Below are 16,909 nucleotides of genomic sequence, written 5' to 3'. Positions count from 1 at the left end.
AGCGGTAGGCAGCTCTCCCCTTGTGACCGCTCATGTTGGGGGCATCCTTGCAGCCTTCATTCCAAACCTTGGCCCCATGAAGCCTCTGCAGCAGGCCACAGACTGAAACGTGGCTGTGAGAGCAGCCTGTCGGCACCTACAACCCTGAGCTGTGCTTACTGGGTCCACCTTGCCTTCAGTCTTCTGCAGGCTAGTGGGCCTGGGGCTCTAAACCAAGGATCTCCCTCAGGAAGACCGCCTCTGCCTGTGAAATCAGACATTTCTCCCGAGCGGGAAATAAGGAGCAATGAGAAGCCTGTCAAGGGAGAGACGAAGGGCCCGTTCACTGGGCCAGCTAGTCACACTGACAACAACTGGGGAACAAGCAGCCTCGTCATCAAAACCTAGTTCCCAAGGGGAAAAAAAAGCAAGGAGGGAGGGGCTGTCACAGGAAGTGCGATTGACTGGCATGCCCCCAAGGAGAAACTTCAGACTGGACCCTGTTATCCAGAGAGCAAGACAGCAGGCCCCCAGCCACTCGGGGGCTGCCGGGGCAGTTAGCACCAGTGCTGGCTCTCTGTCTCCATGTAGCTGGTGGCTGATTAGAGGGGCAGGAAAAGGGAGGAGGGGTAAGCTAAGTGAGCCCGTGATATAGAGGCAGCCCAGGATGGGGGGGGGGCGGGGAGGGAGGGAGCCCTAGTGTTTCTTTGTAATTCCTGCTGCACTGGTTTGGAGGCAGCCTGCAGGGACTCAGCACGGGGCCTCTAATGATAGGAAAAGACAAAGTTCCTCCTCGGGTTCAGGGGTTCAGACTTCAGCGGCCTCCGATGGGCACCCTCAGGGAGGACTTGGATACTAAACCAGATTCTTGCCATTCCTCTGCTCCCGACTCCTGCCGGCACACACGTACACACACACCACAGGGAAACATGACCATTCCGCAGGGCCAGCGCTCGAGGGCATGTTCAGCCTGGCACCGAGTGAAACAAAGCAAAGTGCCCTGTTTCCATTTGATACGAGGCAGGAGCTTGAGGTAAACTCCAGCAGAGCCTGGGAAGGAAGTCGGCGATCGCGTCATTCCACGCTTTTATTTACTGATGAGGAAGCCCCGGCCCAACTGCAACATGAAATGTCCTTATGCTGAGTTCAGATTCCCCCAGAGGCAGGTCCTGGGACAATGATACGAATGGAAGTACTTGACTTGTGAAGCGACTGCGGAAGCACCAGCAGGAGAGTGGGGAAGGTAGAAGTCAATGGTGTTATCAAACAAGTTGGTGCTGTAAGCAAGCGGAGCCTAATCCCGTGGCAAACTCTGCGAGACAGAGCACACGTCTCAGAATTCTCTCTCCTGCAGGGCAGGGAGCTGGGGCACTTATCCACCAACTCCCGCCCTTGGTAGAGGCTGCTCCCAGAGGAGATGAGGGGCCGTTCCTTCTCCAGCAGCCTCTGGCTGGCAGGCAAAATGAGGCTGATGCACCAATTCCTAAAGAAAACTTCTTTCCAGGCTCACCTCTTACAGCAAACCAGGGCGGCTGGGGGAGTAGCTAAGTTTCCCCAACTTGGAATTGGTAAGGAAATGCTGATTACCAAGGAGGCATGGTGCGGGGAGGGGTGTCGGGACTCCTGCCCTATGCAGAGCTGCCCTGGGATGGGCTGCAGGGTCTCATCCTGCTCTGATGGGTGAGGCTGCCCCTCAGGGGCTGCACAGCTGGCGGCTGCACCCTACGTGGTACGGCGATATTCGGAGGACACAGATTTGCCTCCAGCCTTTCTACACCATGGTCACAATTCACAGACATTCCGACTCTGGATGGCTGATCCTCAAGGCCTTTGCTCCTTTCTTTCCCCACTTCTCCACCTGCTGAAACCCCAACCTTCCCGCCGGCTTAGCCCAAGTACTACCTCCTCTAAGAAATGAGCCCCTCTTGGCATCCTCCCTCCTCGCCCACAGGCATCAGCCCTGCCCTTTGGAGTGTCTGGATGGTCCAGGGCTGTGCTTGGTCCAAGTCTGCACCCCCATAACGCCTGGCAGGTACCACCCTCAGACTGGGCAAGATGGAGGACGAGGAGTCAAAGTGCCAAGGAGATGTCCACCGGATTCTGGGTACCTGGGACTGTTCCTGGTGAATTTGAGATTCTTTCTTTGTCACCGAAAGAATTCGGAGACGAAGTGATAGGTAAGAAGTGGATTTATTTAGAGATATACACACTCCACAGATAGAGCGTGGGCCACCTCAGAAGGCGAGAGAGCCTCGAAATATGGCGTGGTTAGTTCGTATGGGCTACTAATTTCATAGGCTGATGAGTGGGAGGATTATTCCAACTATTTGGGGAAAGGGGTGGGGATTGCCAGGAATTAGGCCACCACACCTCAGGACTCCCTGCCCAACAGATTCTGAACCCGCTTTTCTTAGTCCATCCTCCAAGGATAGTACCACCACTGTGCACACTGGAGAAGTGGCCCCTTAAAGGGCATCTGTTTGCACTTGAGGACATGTGTGGGAAAGGGTCCTTGTGGTGTGGGATGGACGCAGGCAGGGAAGAGGGAAGCCATGCCACAGCCCTTGAGCTGGGGCCACTCTCTGCGCCACCACATACCTGCTCAGAACGCTGAGGAATACAAGAATTCCAAACTGGAACCTGGCCTTCCAGATTGTTATTCATGGAGGTATATCTGTCAAGGTAGAAGGATAGAACACATTTTACTTAAGAGTTTGTTGGCTTGATTTATAACCTTTAAATATTTAGACATATGGTATGTGGTCCTCTGTGTGTACTCTTGTCCCAGGTCCCACAAACATCAGGGCCGAGCCTATGTTTGGCATGCAGGCAGTGGTGCACAAATGTTTGCTAACGAAGCCCATGTGAGAACTGGTGGGCAGAGGTGGAGGGGGGACTATGGAAGGAGGACTGGGGCACACGACAGCCTTGGCCCCTGGCGCCACCTTCTTCTCTGACTTACTCGGTGGTCTCAGGACAGATACCCTCACTTCCCATGCCTTACAGTACTTGAAACTTCCACAGTCTAGTCCAGACCATCATTCTTCAAGTAGGGAAACTGAGGCCCACAAAAGTTAAGTGACCAGCTCCCCAGGGTGACAGTTAAGTGGAAGTGGAACTAGGACCCAGTCCTCCCGCCTCCCAGTCCCTGGGTTATTCCGGGACCCTAGTAAGACAGGGACACAATCTATCCATATCCCCGTGGCCACTCCCGCTGCCGGCACTAGGAGAAGGGGAAAGGGGCAAGGGGAGGGGAGTCACTCCCCTTCTTGCCAGGCACCCCTAAACTACCTTGGCTGAACCCATTCTGTGGCTACAGCACCTAACTCCTTTGTTCTCTATGAGCAAACCATCCTACTTCCTTTCACTTCCAACCTTCCAATGGAAACCCAGCTCCGACGGGTCTGGTTAGATCTGCCTGGGCTCAGGGGCCTCGTTTCTGGAATTGGGGGGAGGGGAAGGGAGGGGCAGAGAAAACTGTGCCTTCATTCCGCGGACTTCCGGTGAAGTGACGTCGCCCCAACTGCAGGCCCAGACACAGTCGGGGTGCGGGCTCGCACCCCCTTCCATCCTCCTCCCCGGGGCGCAGGGCGCGCCACCGCGCTAATGGAGGGGCAAGTACGCAGCGAGTCAGCGGTCTGGACATTTCGGCCCAGCCCCTCCTTCCATCCCTCCCTCCCTCCCCGGGCTTCGGAGAACTAGTTCAGCTCGCTAACCCCGGTTAGCAACCACTCGTGACACAGTGGTTTTTTTCCCCTTAAGGTCACGTCCTTGTGAAACCTCTACAGCTCCTGCCCGCATCCGCCGGCCCAGCCCCAACCCCTCCGGGGGCGAAGAGGCGGAGCCGCTGGGCGCTAAGCCCCACCCCCGCCAAGCCCCGCCCCACCAGACGCGGCCGCCAGGGGGCGCTGAGGCTCCGGAGCCGGGCCAGGGCGGCTCCCAGCACTCAGCCCCCACCCGTCCCCGCCTTCGCGCGCCACTCTCACCAGCTCGGCGGGGCGGGACGGAGGCCCGGGAAAGTCCCAGGGTGCGTCTGTGCCGGAAACGTTAGTCACGCACCTGGAGCCGCAGAATATCCGGCTGGAAGGGATGCCAGGGCGAGGGCCTGACTTGTCAAAGGTCACACCGTGGGGAAGGTGTTCCCAGAGCCTTGCCCTCCTGACCCGGCCATGTAGCTCCGATTGTGGCTGATAACCCTGTTTGCTCATCTGTAAATGAAGAGCTGGCTCAGGGTCCCTTCCTGGCGTATCACTCAACAAACGCTGCCCACTGCCCAAAGGTACACCTCCTTGGAGCCTCTTTTGAAATCATCGCTCTTTACATTGCATCAAAAGTAGGTGTCTTCATTTCCAAGTAAAAGGAACCAGAGCTCCTTGAAGAAAAGTCTGTTTCCAGGTCTGGGGCAGGCAAAGTACAACATGATCCTGGAACGCCTTATTATTTCAGAAGACAAGCCATCAAAGATATTTGAGTAGAAGGAACGTTAAGTGGTTCCACTGGCCAAAGATGGACCAATAAGAATATTGACTGTAAAATGAAATAAATATATTTGTTAAATCCATGAGTTTATAATGATATTTGAAAAACTCCTCAGTAGACTTTGGAGGTTACTAGGGTGTTATTCTGAAAGGTGATAACTAAAGGGAAAGAATCAAGCATTTATCTTGCCTTTCCTTTATGGGTTGTATTTCAGGGTAACCAAATACACTAGTTGATAAGGGAAAGTTTTTCTTTATAAAAGAATCACACATAATAAAAGCAGAAGTGATAGAATGAGGAAATCACTGTATTGCAATGAAATCATGCATCCTACGGATCATTCTTAAACATACCCCCCAGGTGGCACAACCAGACATTAGGTACCTCTTGATCTGACATAATAGAAAGTACAGAGCACTACCATTGAAGTGTTTGGAGCAGGGGAAAAAAAAAAAAAAAAGAACCTGAAGCTAATCAAGCCTCCAGATCTAGCTACCATTTAAAGAAATGTGAAGGATGGAGAAATATGTTAAAAGACTCCAAAGATACAATAAGCTAAATACACACTGTGGAAAGTTCTACAGGGCAAATGATCCAGTGTTCCCAACAAATTAATGGAATGGGGGATGAAGGGGAAGAAGGAAGACCTGTTAAGTAAAAGAGACTAAAGAGAGAGTCACTGGGAGTTCCCTGGTGGCCTAATGGTTAGGATTCCGGGCTTTCACTGCCTTGGCCTGGGTTCAATCCCTCGTGGGGGAACTGAGATCCTGCAAGCCACGTGGCACGGCCAAAAAAAAAAAAAAAAAAGAGATAGTAGTCAATGCAATTTTCAGACAATTTTGAAACCATCAGTAGAAACTAAATACAGATTATTAGATAATATTAAAGAATTGGTTTTCTGTTGGGTGTGATAATGGTATTATGGTTCTATTTTTAAAATTCTATGCATTAGGAAAAATACAGAAGTAATTATGGTGAAATATGATATCTGGGATTTGCTTTGAAATACTCCCACAAAACAAGGGGCGGGGAGAATTGAAACAAAAAATAGCAGAAAGTTGATAAATGTGGAACCTGGGTGATGAATACATGGGGGTGTCTCTACTTTTGTGTGTGTTTGAAATTTTTTCATAATAGCTTTTTAAAAGTATGCTCCTCATTTGGCCCCTTTCAGATACATAGCTAAATATATTTGGAGGGAAGAAAATTTTATATTTTTCTCTGCATTTCCTTCCATGCATTCCTATCAACTTTCCTATATTTCCTTCATTGAAAATGAAAACAACCTATAAAAAGTGGAACAATTGGCAATCGTGCCTTCCTTTTCTGATCTAGAACATTTTCATACATAACCCAGAACTCAAAATGGTTAAACTATAGAGGAAACTGAGAATCAGAACTTCTGAGCTGTATAGTCCCTTTGATTTGTTTTGGTTTTCTTGTTTTTTGTTTGTTTAGATAACTTTAGGAAGTGGCTTATAACAAGTAATAATTTCTCATGAACCCTAAAATGTTCTGTTTTGGCTCAGGTGTCTAGCGTGACAAGATGGGAACCAATTTGTGCTTCTCATTTAAAGCTTGTGAATGGCAGTTCTTGGTCAAGCAGAGGAGAAAGATTGAGCTCAGTGCTGAGCTGTGAGGAGGCAGCTTTATTCTACCTCCAAACAGGACCCTTCTTTGTGTTTCACTTTCCTCTTTTGTAAAATGGGAGCTGTTTTACTTCTTCCTAGTAGAGTTATAAGGGCTAATTAAAAGCCTGTGGAAGCACTTTTAAAGAAGATCCTAAGATGTAGGGTGCTTGAGAAGTGAAAACTATCATTAATATATTTTAATCATCACGTTAAATACCCACATAGACACACCCACCTCTTCTCCATTCAGGCAGATTTTTGCAAAGGGGTAATTAACAGAGATGATGTCATAACCACAGATGGCTGCTTTCATCCTGAAAGCTGCAAAGTTTCCAAATGCTCACTAACTCCTCATTAGACTTTTAAAACATATTAAATAAGTACAGAGTCCCCAAATCTGAGCGAAAGCATGCTGGCAAGAGAAACCTTTTTCTTTGTAAACAGAGTAAATGAACATTTAAAAGTAGCCATCTTTTAGGTAAGCCTGCCAAAACCCAGAGGGCAGCAGTAATAAAATCAAATGCTGAGATTGCATGTTTGGAAAAATCAACTTGACTACATCCAAAAAGATCTCCAGAGACCTGTACCTGCTTTTTAAGTCTTCACCAGGAGGTGAGGAGCTACAAGAGTCCTGTCTCCTGGCACCTAGAAAGGGATGAGGGCAGCTTTTCAGCTGTTAAATGCCAAACCCTCTGGGAAACAGCTGACAAGCGCTTCGCTAATGCAGACACCAGCTACGGTGATGCAGCTCTTTGAAATTCTAATATAATGTTCTCAAATTCCCCTGTGATGGGAAACCCTGTGTCCTTTTCCAATATCTACAGGGAATCATGGGATAGTGGGGTGGTGAAGGGTACATTTTACCTAGTGACTTCCGGTTCAGATTTCCGGGGTTTGCTCAGAATTCTATCACCCACACTTCACCTCTTGTTTTCTCTCCACTCTCTGTCAACCCTAACATGTAATAAAGCCCCTTTTCCTTGATCTCCCCAAAACGCCACTCACCAAGGCCGTCGTGAATGTGTAGCAGAATTTGGCTGAGGACTTGGAGAGTTTAAGACATAATGTAGGTAGCCTCAGCCATTCATCTTCCCCTCACTCCACTCCCCTTTCCCCACCGAGGACCCTTTCCCTCTCCTTTGTTCCTCTCCCGAGCAAACTCACCCCAGATTCTCATTCTTTTCTTATGCTGAGCAGTCTGGCTTTTTCTCTGTCTCATTCCCAGGTGGCCCCAGCCCTGCTATCTTTCTAAAACCACAATGGCCCATTAGTTTGCTTTTCTAAACAAAGACAGTTCTCACCCAAGAAGAATTCTGTTCCAAGTCATTCAGGAATGCTTTTCAGAAATGAACAATTTCTGCAGCAGTTAACAGAAGAATCCACCTAATAATGCCTTTGGTCAGAAGCTCTCAAACTTTTTTGGCTTTCAGGACTCCTTTACACTCTTCATTCAAAATTATTGAGGATCCCCAAAAGCCTTTGTTTATATGGGTTATATCTATCAATATTTACTGTATTAGAAGTTAATACTGTATTTCCCAGTTAACCGAGAAACTTTTTAAATTTGTATTCATTTGGACTTCCCTGTCGGTCCAGTGGTTAAGACTCTGCGCTCCCAATGCAGGGGACAGCCCTGGTCAGGGAACTAAGATCCCACATGGTGCGGCCAAAAAAAAATAAAATTGTATTCATTTAAAAATAACAGTAATAAGCCCATTGCATGTCAACATAAATAATACATTTTTATGAAAAATAACTATTCTCCAAAACAAAACCAAAAAATGAGTGAGAGTGACACTGTGTTACATTTTTGCAAATCTTTCATATCTGACTTAATAGAAGACAGCTGGATTTTCTAGCAGCTTCTGCCTTCAATCTGTTGTGATATTAAACAACATGGAGCCTCCGGAAAACCCCACTGTATGCTCATGAGAGAATGAGGATGAAAAGGGCTAATAACATCTTAATACTGTTGTTACTAAACCAAACTTGGGTCCGGCTCGTCTCGCCGGCGCAGTAAAGCCAATCTACTGACACTGGGTCGTGGTGAAGGGAAGTGCAGCGTGTACTGCAGGGCCCCAAGCAAAGAGTCCAGGCACCTAATGCTCAAAAGGCCCGAACTCCTGATGGCTTTCAGGGGAAGGTTTTTAAAGACAGGGTGAGGGAGAGGGTTGCTGGGTATGTGATCAGCTGGTGGACATTCTTCTGATTGGTTGGTGGTGAGGTAATCAGGAGTCAACATCAACCTTCTGGTTCCAGCTGGTCTGGGGTCTGCGTGCTTGTGGGCAGCAGACAGTTAACTTCTTCCACCTGGTGGGGGCTTCAGTGTCTGCAAAACAGCTCAAAGGATTTGACTCCGAAGATTGTCTATAGCCCTTGAGGAGGAACGAAAGGTCCTGACTTTGTTTAATGGCCAAACTATTATTTTGTCTTGTTTGACTGTTTTCCTTTGTTTCTGCATTTTCTCATTTCTCTGATTAAATATATTAAATATATTCTTTGGAACTCAGGGAAGGCCTAGGAGGCTAAAGGTTTTCTACAAACAAGAGACAGGTAGAGGACATGGGGGAGGGGTGGTCCTGTCCCAGGAAGGCCTTATAGGGTCCTGCTCAGTTACACTATTATAAAGGGACCTCTTAAAGGGTCTCAGGGATCCCCAGAACACACTTTGAGAACCACTATCTTAAGATATATCTTATATATCTTAAAACCTAAAGACATTTATTGTTTACTTAATAAGAGATCTGAGGTAGGTGGGCTCAGGGTTGGTTCGGCACGTAACACCACCGAAGACCCTCGTGCTTTCCTACCTTCCATTCCCCCCACCATTGCATGTTGGCTTCTCACCTTCAGGCTTGTTGCAAGATGGCAGCCACAGCTCCAGACATTAACTTCATGCACATTCAAAGGAAGCAAGCAGGGAGGTGTACCTAGGGAAACCACCACCTTCTCCCCATCTCTCTGTTTCTTACCAAGAGTAAGTTTTTTCCAGAAAGCCCCCAGCAGACTTCTCCTCCAACCTTATTGGCCTTGATGGGTCACATGGCTACTCTTAACTGCAAAGGAAGACAGGAAAGGAAGTCTCTTGAGATGGGGAACAAGAGGGCTATGATAAGCTAAATTCAAGACTCCTTGTCCCCTGAGGTTAGGCACATGGTTGCCCAAACAAAATCAGGGTTCTGTTAGCAATGTAGGTGGTGGATTGGCTGCATGATAAGCAACAAACAGTGCTACCCCCGACTCTTAAACTAATAAATATTTCTCCTACTATATCTTTATCCATAACAAGGAAGCAAAATGTGTAATTGGCCCAATACTATTGGCAGAGACTCAACTACAAGGATTGGATTTCTAGTAAAGATGGTCTCATGGGAATCTCTAGTTAACTTGAGCCACCAAATTGGGTGAAAGTGCAGAAAAGCATTGTTATTTTTCAAACATTAAGTTGAATGTTAAATTGGACATGAAAATCCTTCATCATATAGATCCCCAAGGCCATCTCTAAGGCCATTTTGTGAATATCATATCAGAAATGAGATCTCTTGTGGTTTCCTTGGATGGAAGATCTTTGTGGAAACAATAGAACTCCACACTAAAGATTATCATAAAGACTGAAGAGTATTCTTCACTTAAGTGGATTATCAAGCAAAGCTATGGCCCCACATAATTCTAATGGGTGGGTGTCCACAGTTGATGAGCCACAAATTTGGAGGTGCTCAGCCAATCTTTTGGGAAATATCCATTGAGCAGACTTGGAACATACAAATAAGAATATTATTATTTGTTTTTCTTTGAAACTTATCTCATTCCAAAAGGGATTCTAGTAGCATACAACACAAAGTATAAAATAAAATACTCTCTATAATAAGAATTTTTCTCCCCCAATTTTTTCTAACCAAAGTGAAGAAATTGGACAGGAAGGAAAAAATAAGATGAAGCTAAGGTTAATGCCTAAAATTCATGATATAAGGTTACATACTGGTTTTAGAGCTGACTTTCAAATTTAACACAACTGCCAGCAGCCCCATCACAGACAGAAATACGATGAATTTACACAATGCCACTGTTACTAAGGAAAATATTCTCCTCAGGCTCACATATATACATAGGTACACACACACATATAGGCACTGAGATATCTAAACAAACAAACAAAACAAGCTTTCAAAACCATCTCCACAATAAATAAAGAGTTAAATAGGGCTACTTCTCATTACAGTCTTCAATATAATGTCAAAGCAAATTTCCATAAACATCATGCTACAAATGCCTACAAGATGGGGCACAGGTACATAGCTCTTTGAGGATCTGCTTTAATACAAAAATAAAATTTAGAGACAATGGAGGTCTGCAAACAGCAAGAAGCAAATGAGAGATTAGTACATTTTCTTTAACAGCTATAAATTATTTTTTAATTGAAGTATAGTTGATTTACAATGTTGTGTTAGTTTCAGGTGTACAGCAAAGTACACCTATATATATATATATAGAGAGAGAGAGAGAGAGAGAGTTGTACAGTGATTCAGTTATATATGTATATATGTATATACATATATATGTATATGTGTGTGTGTGTATATATATATATATATATATAAATCAGTACATTCTAATATCACCAAAGGACAAGTTTGATGAGAAAAAGTAAAATAAATCTTACATTTTTTCTTTTTTTTTGCCACACCGTGCATACAGGATCTTAGTTCCCTGACCAGGGATCAAACCCGTGCCCTCTGCAGTGGAAGTGCAGACTCTTAACCACTGGACCACCAGAGAAGTCCCAAATCTGTAAATATTTTGAGAAATAATTGGTACAGAGTGATTTTTTTTTTTTTTTTTTTTTTTTGCCATGACACTCGGCTTGCGGGATCTTAGTTCCCCAACCAGGGATTGAACCCGAGTCCTCAGCAGTGAAAGCACAGAGTCCTCACCACTGGACCGCCAAGGAATTCCCTGAATTTTAATAAGAATATCTCACAACCATAGATGGTTGAGGGTGGGAGGGCAGAGAACAGAGAATAAAGTTTTTTTTAAAGTTATTTATTTTTATTTATTTTTGGCTGCTTTAGGTCTTCGTTGCTGCGCACAGGCTTTCTTTAGTTGCGGCGAGCGGGGGCTACTCTTCGTCGCGGTGCGCGGGCTTCCCATTGCGGTGGCTTCTCTTGTTGCAGAGCACGGGCTCCAGAGCGCAGGCTCAGTAGCTGTGGCGCACGGGCTTAGCTGCTCCATGGCATGTGGCATCTTCCCAGATCAGGGCTCGAACTCGTGTCCCCTGCATTAGCAGGCGCTTTCTTAACCACTGCGCCAACAGGGAAGTCTGAGGATAAAGTTTTTAAGACTAGACTTTTAACATTCCTACATGAGAATTCAAAGTATCCCAGGTTAATAATAGAAGTAAATACTAGAAGTAAACAGTTGTGTAAAAGCCTGATAAATCAAAACCTTTAGAAAAACAGATTAGTTAAGGTTACCTTCTAATAGAATTCAAAACGAAACAAAAAGTTGAAAGAACCTCACATAAAGTCCATAAATCGAAAGGGAGAGAACAAATGAAAATTTAAATAAATTTAAAAGGAAATGGGATATGGTAAAATTTCACCAATTAAAGCGTTAAGTGTAAAGAGGCTGAACTCTGCTCTTAAAAAAGGCAGTTCATTGACTGTTAAAAGAGCAAAATCTAACAATTTATTGCTTACAGGAGACACACAAACCAAAAAAAATCAACAGAGCAGCGGTGTAAGAGGATATTCTTATGTGAACAGAAGAAAAGCTGGGATTACTGTTTTGGTAGCAGATAAAGCAGATGTAATAGCAAAAGGCAGTACAATAAGTAAGGTCATTACATAATGGCCAAATGTACATTAAATTATGAAAATTGAAAAATACTGAATGTATGTGTTACAGAAACCATTGCAACAAAGTCAGGGAAAGAAAATGGACAAAAAAGGACAAAAAGGCAAGAAGAAATAAAAAACAAATATTACTTTAATTGGAACCCTCAACATTCCATTTCAGGAAGTAATAGACAAAGAATATATTGGAAAACACTATATGATTGAATAACTCATTCAATAAAAATCTTGGTGGGGTGTTCACTACGTTCCAGGGCCTCTGTACTCCATGCTAGAAGACAATTCCATAAACAATATGAGTTTAACAGACATGTGGGGAAACTAAAGACGGGACAGGTTCATATGGTCTTTTCTCAAATGTACATAAATCATACCATTCGCAAACAAACATACGAAAAACTATGATTCTATACTGGACCACAAAGACTCATTCTTTCATTGATTTAGCACACATTAACGAGTTTATTCAACTTACTAGGTTCAGTATTTGCAGAAAGGCAGAAATACGGTCCACCAAATAGTCAAACCACAAGGCATTAAAATTTTTAAAAATAACAAAACCAAAATGCCGATCACATAGGAATGCTATGTGACACATTTAAATGCTCTCTTTGGAAGTGCTTGAGTTACACAGGAAATCCAGAACATATGTAGGGGACATCTGTTGTTTTTGTCCTGCCCCATTTCTCCCTTCTGGTAACAGAGGTCGTCTCTTTCTCTGGGGAACTTCCCCTCCCCCACTCTGCATGACTTTGGTGGAACTGTCAACCCCTGGTTCTGTGATGAGGAGGTGACCCAAGTGGCCAGAGTAACTCATTCTTCTGAAGATAGTGATTGTCCTAATGGGCATGTGATCCACACGGGTGAATCAAGAGCCCTTTTCAAAGACTGATATGAACATTGGGGGAGAGAGAGTCATGGTAAATTCTCCAAGATTCTGAGGGTTAAGGAGAACATAAACCTTGTGACGCTCGTGACCATCTCAATTGCCTTGTGGAGAGAGTCTACCTGAGACTGAAACCTACACAAAGAAAAGAATGAAGATATGGGAGTGAGAGGGCCAGAATCCTAATGATATTGCTTTGATCCCTGGATCCAGCCGTGCCAGAAGCACGTCCAGTTGCTCCCCCTCTTTTTTAAAAAAAATTGTGGTAAAATATATAGAACATAAAATGTAACATTTTAAACCTTTTTAAGAGGAGTGGCGTTAAGTATACTCACATTGTTGTGCAACCATCAGCACTATCCTTCTCCAGAACTTTTCCATCATCCCAAACTGACATTCTGTACCCATTAAATAACAACTCCCCTTTCCCCCTCCTCCCAAGAAATTCCCTATGAGGCTTTAAACTGTTTCTAGTTCAATTTCTGTACCTTTTAATTAAAAGAGTCGACTAATGCAACTCTGTAAGAGAATATTTTTTAAGCAATGAAAACATAATACAAAATATACAATTATTACATATAACAAGAACTATAAAATTATTCAAACTCTTTGACACAGTAATTTTATTCTGGGAAGTATAACCCAAAGAACCCTCTGCCACACACACTCACACACACAAAACCTATATTGAATAAAAAGCATTCAGGCTATTGATAATAGTGAATTATGAAAACAACATGATATACAGCAATATGGGTGACAACTAAGCAAAATTTTAATGACATATGTGGACCATGTAAAAACATGACAATGTTCATATAAAATAATCTAAAGTGGAAAAAGCAATTGAAATAGCAGGCATGCATTGATGGTAAGTGTAAAGGAATGAAAGACTTGAATACACACTTCCCAAAAGCCCATGTAAAGTTGCTCAACTTCATTAATTACCAGGGAATTACAAATGAAAACCATAATGTGATACCACTTCACACCTACCAGAATGGCTCAAAAGACAATACCAAGTGTTGGTAAGGATATAGAATAGTGAACTCTCATACACTGTTGCTGGGAGTGTAAATTGGTACCATCAAATTGGAAAACCATTAGGCAGTATCTATTCCGCTCCTGGGTGTATACCCAAGAGAAATTCATGTACTAGAATGTTCAGAGCAGCACCATTCCTAATAGCCCCAAACTAAAAACTACTAGAACACACCTCAGCAATAGAATGGATCCGTAAATTGTGGATATTCACACAATGGGATACTATATATAGTGGTCTGCAACCTATAACCTGCAGGCCAAATCCAGCGTGCTGCCTGTTTTTGAAAGTTTTACTGGGACACAGTCGCGCTCATTTGTTTACATTCTGTCTAAGGCTCTTTTCACCAGCATCAGAAACTATAGTAGTTGCAACAGAAACTACATGGCTCACAAACTTAAAATCTTTACTCTCTGGCCCAGCACAGAAAAAGTTGGCTCTATAGCAACAGGAATGAACCACCAGTACACATGACGAATGAATGAATCTCACAAACAGATTGTTGAGCAAAAACAACACCAGACCCAAAGAGCACACGTTGTATGATTCCATTTACATAAAGTACAAAACCAGGCAAAACTCTTCTACACTGTTAGCAATCAGGATGGTGGTTATCTTTGGGGAGGCAGTGTCTGAAATAGGGCATGAAAGGGGGTTCTGAAGCTATGGTCACATTCTGTTTCTTGTTCTGGATGCTGTTTGTGAATATTCATCCAGCTCTGCACTTATGATTTATGAGCTTTTCATAATCTATTGTAAGTACAGATCTGGGTGTATATTATGCATTCACCATAATGCATACATTTTAAAAGTATAAAAGGACCATTACTGAAATTTGAAAAATTAGGAAAAACTACATGCATTAAATGTACTGTCTCAGACTGGATCCTGGAACAACAACAACAAAATAACATTAGTGGAAAAACTGGGGAAATCCAAGCAAAGTCTGTGGTTTAGTTAATAGTAATGTACCAGTGTTGGTTCCTTCATTCTGGCTAACGTACCATGTACATTATGTTAGATGCTAACATTAGGGCAAGCTTGGTGAGGGGTGCATAGGAACTCGGTACCAGCTTTACAACTTTTCTGTAAATCTAAAGTTACTTCAAAAGAAGCACAGGGAGATCAGCTCGGTGCTTTGTGACCACCTAGAGGGGTGGGATAGGGAGGGTGGGAGGGAGGGAGACGCAAAAGGGAAGAAATATGGGGATATATGTGTATGTATAGCTGATTCACTTTGTTATAAAGCAGAAACTAACACACCATTGTAAAGCAATTATACTCCAATAAAGATGTTTAAAAAAAAAAAAAGGAAAAGTAGTTTTTGAAAAAACTATAGAGCTAGCAGCAGTTCACGAATGTTTTGGTCTCAGGACCCCTCTACACTCTTAAAATTTACTTAAGACCTCAAAGAGTTGTTGTTTGTGTGGGTTACATCTATCAATATTTACTGTATTAGGAATTAAAACAGAAAAATTTAAAATATGTATTCATTAATTCATTTAAAATAAGAATAAGAAACCCATTACATATGAACATAAATCATATTCTTTTATGAAAAATAACTATATTTGCCAAAACAAAAAAAAATTAGCCAGAAGAGTGGCATTGTTTTACACGTTTGCAAATCTCTCAGCTTTTATGCTTAAAGAAGACAGCTGGATTCTCCAAGTGCTTCTCCCGTCAATCTTTTGTGTTAGCAAACATAAAACACTACTGTACATTAGGGAGAGAATGACAGTGACAAATGCAAACACTGCCTTAGTATTATTATGAAAGTAGTTTTAAACAGGCAGGACCCCTGTACTACACTATATAGGAATGGATTAAACAATAAGATTGTTTTTCATTTGATTCCTTGTTCAGTAAAATTGCTTCAACTAGGTAATTTTTTTGATGTTAAAAACAAAGTCTCCTGCAGGAAGCTAATTAAGCATCGCTGCCAAGAGGCCAGCAGCTCCTGTTTGAGCTTGTGTTTCTGCATCTTTCCTGCAACAGAATGAGGCTCCTGCCCGGGTTGCCAAGGACGCACTGTCCCCGCTGGAAAGCCCTGCTCACCACGGAGGCTCCAGCAGATGTCCATAGAGGGTTTTTTAATGCCGTGCTAAGCGGCTGGTACCGAGGTCATGCATGAGAGGGGAGGTGCAGCCTGCTCGGGATTTATTCGGGGGCTCACACCAGGGACCTAGCCTCTCAGGGCTGCAGTGCATGAACGTGCCCAGGCTTGCACACCACCGGGAACGGCTGCCAACAGGGCACCGCCGGCCAGCACCGCCCGGCCCAGCGCTGCCTTCTTTCTGTTTGTTCATTCTTTATATCAAGTAGATGTGATTTTGCACTTTTTAATTGAAGTACAGCCTGGATATGGAAAAGTGCACCTATGATAAGATAGAGTTTCATGAATTTGCACAAACAGCACAGCCGTAGCCGTGCAGCCCTTACCCCAGAAGCCCGCCCCTCCCCCAGCCCATCCCCAGACAAAACTCAAGCACTTTGCTGGATAGCCACTCTCCTAACTTCTACCACCATAAATTCGTTTTGCCAGTTTCTATACATAAACGGAATCAACTGTACCTGTTCTTCTGTGTGTGGCTTCTTTTGCTCAAGGTCTTATCTGTATGAGTATCTGTCTTATGACCTTAAGTGTAGTTCATTCATTTCCACTGCAGGATAGTAAGTATTCCATTGTATGACTATACTGCAATTGTTTATCCATCCTCCGTGGACATCTGGGCCATTTCAAGTTTGGGGCTACTATGAATAAGGCAGCCATGAACATTCTTGTAGGAATCTTTTTGTGGAAACATTAGCTAGTTTTAAATTTAAACTTACCATGTTTTTATTTTTTTAAACACAACAGTACAGGTTATAATGTGAAAAGCAGAAATTGCCTTCCTCATTTCTGCCTCTTTTTTGTAAGCCCTATTAAATTTCTCCTTTCAGAAATTTCTTAAGCATCTAAACACTCACGAATAAAAATGAATGAGATCACTCTTTTGGCACTTGGTTGTTTTTTTTTTTTTTTCACTTGATTATCATG

At 43.6% G+C, this 16,909-nt stretch overlaps 1 long non-coding RNA gene across 1 annotated transcript in view; it reads right to left on the bottom strand.

Moving 5' to 3' along the window:
• Positions 1-11,183: 11,183 nt before the first annotated feature.
• LOC137757324 (uncharacterized) overlaps positions 11,184-16,909 on the bottom strand; it is a 44,725-nt gene continuing 38,999 nt past the window's right edge. Inside the window, exon 3 of the long non-coding RNA XR_011072326.1 lies at positions 11,184-11,406. This is a non-coding gene — a long non-coding RNA (uncharacterized lncRNA). The remainder of the gene's footprint in view (positions 11,407-16,909) is intronic.

This window comes from Eschrichtius robustus, chromosome X, assembly GCF_028021215.1.
Source record: "Eschrichtius robustus isolate mEscRob2 chromosome X, mEscRob2.pri, whole genome shotgun sequence".
NCBI classification, from domain to species: Eukaryota; Metazoa; Chordata; class Mammalia; order Artiodactyla; family Eschrichtiidae; genus Eschrichtius; species Eschrichtius robustus.
This window is presented reverse-complemented; position numbering and strand designations above follow the sequence as displayed.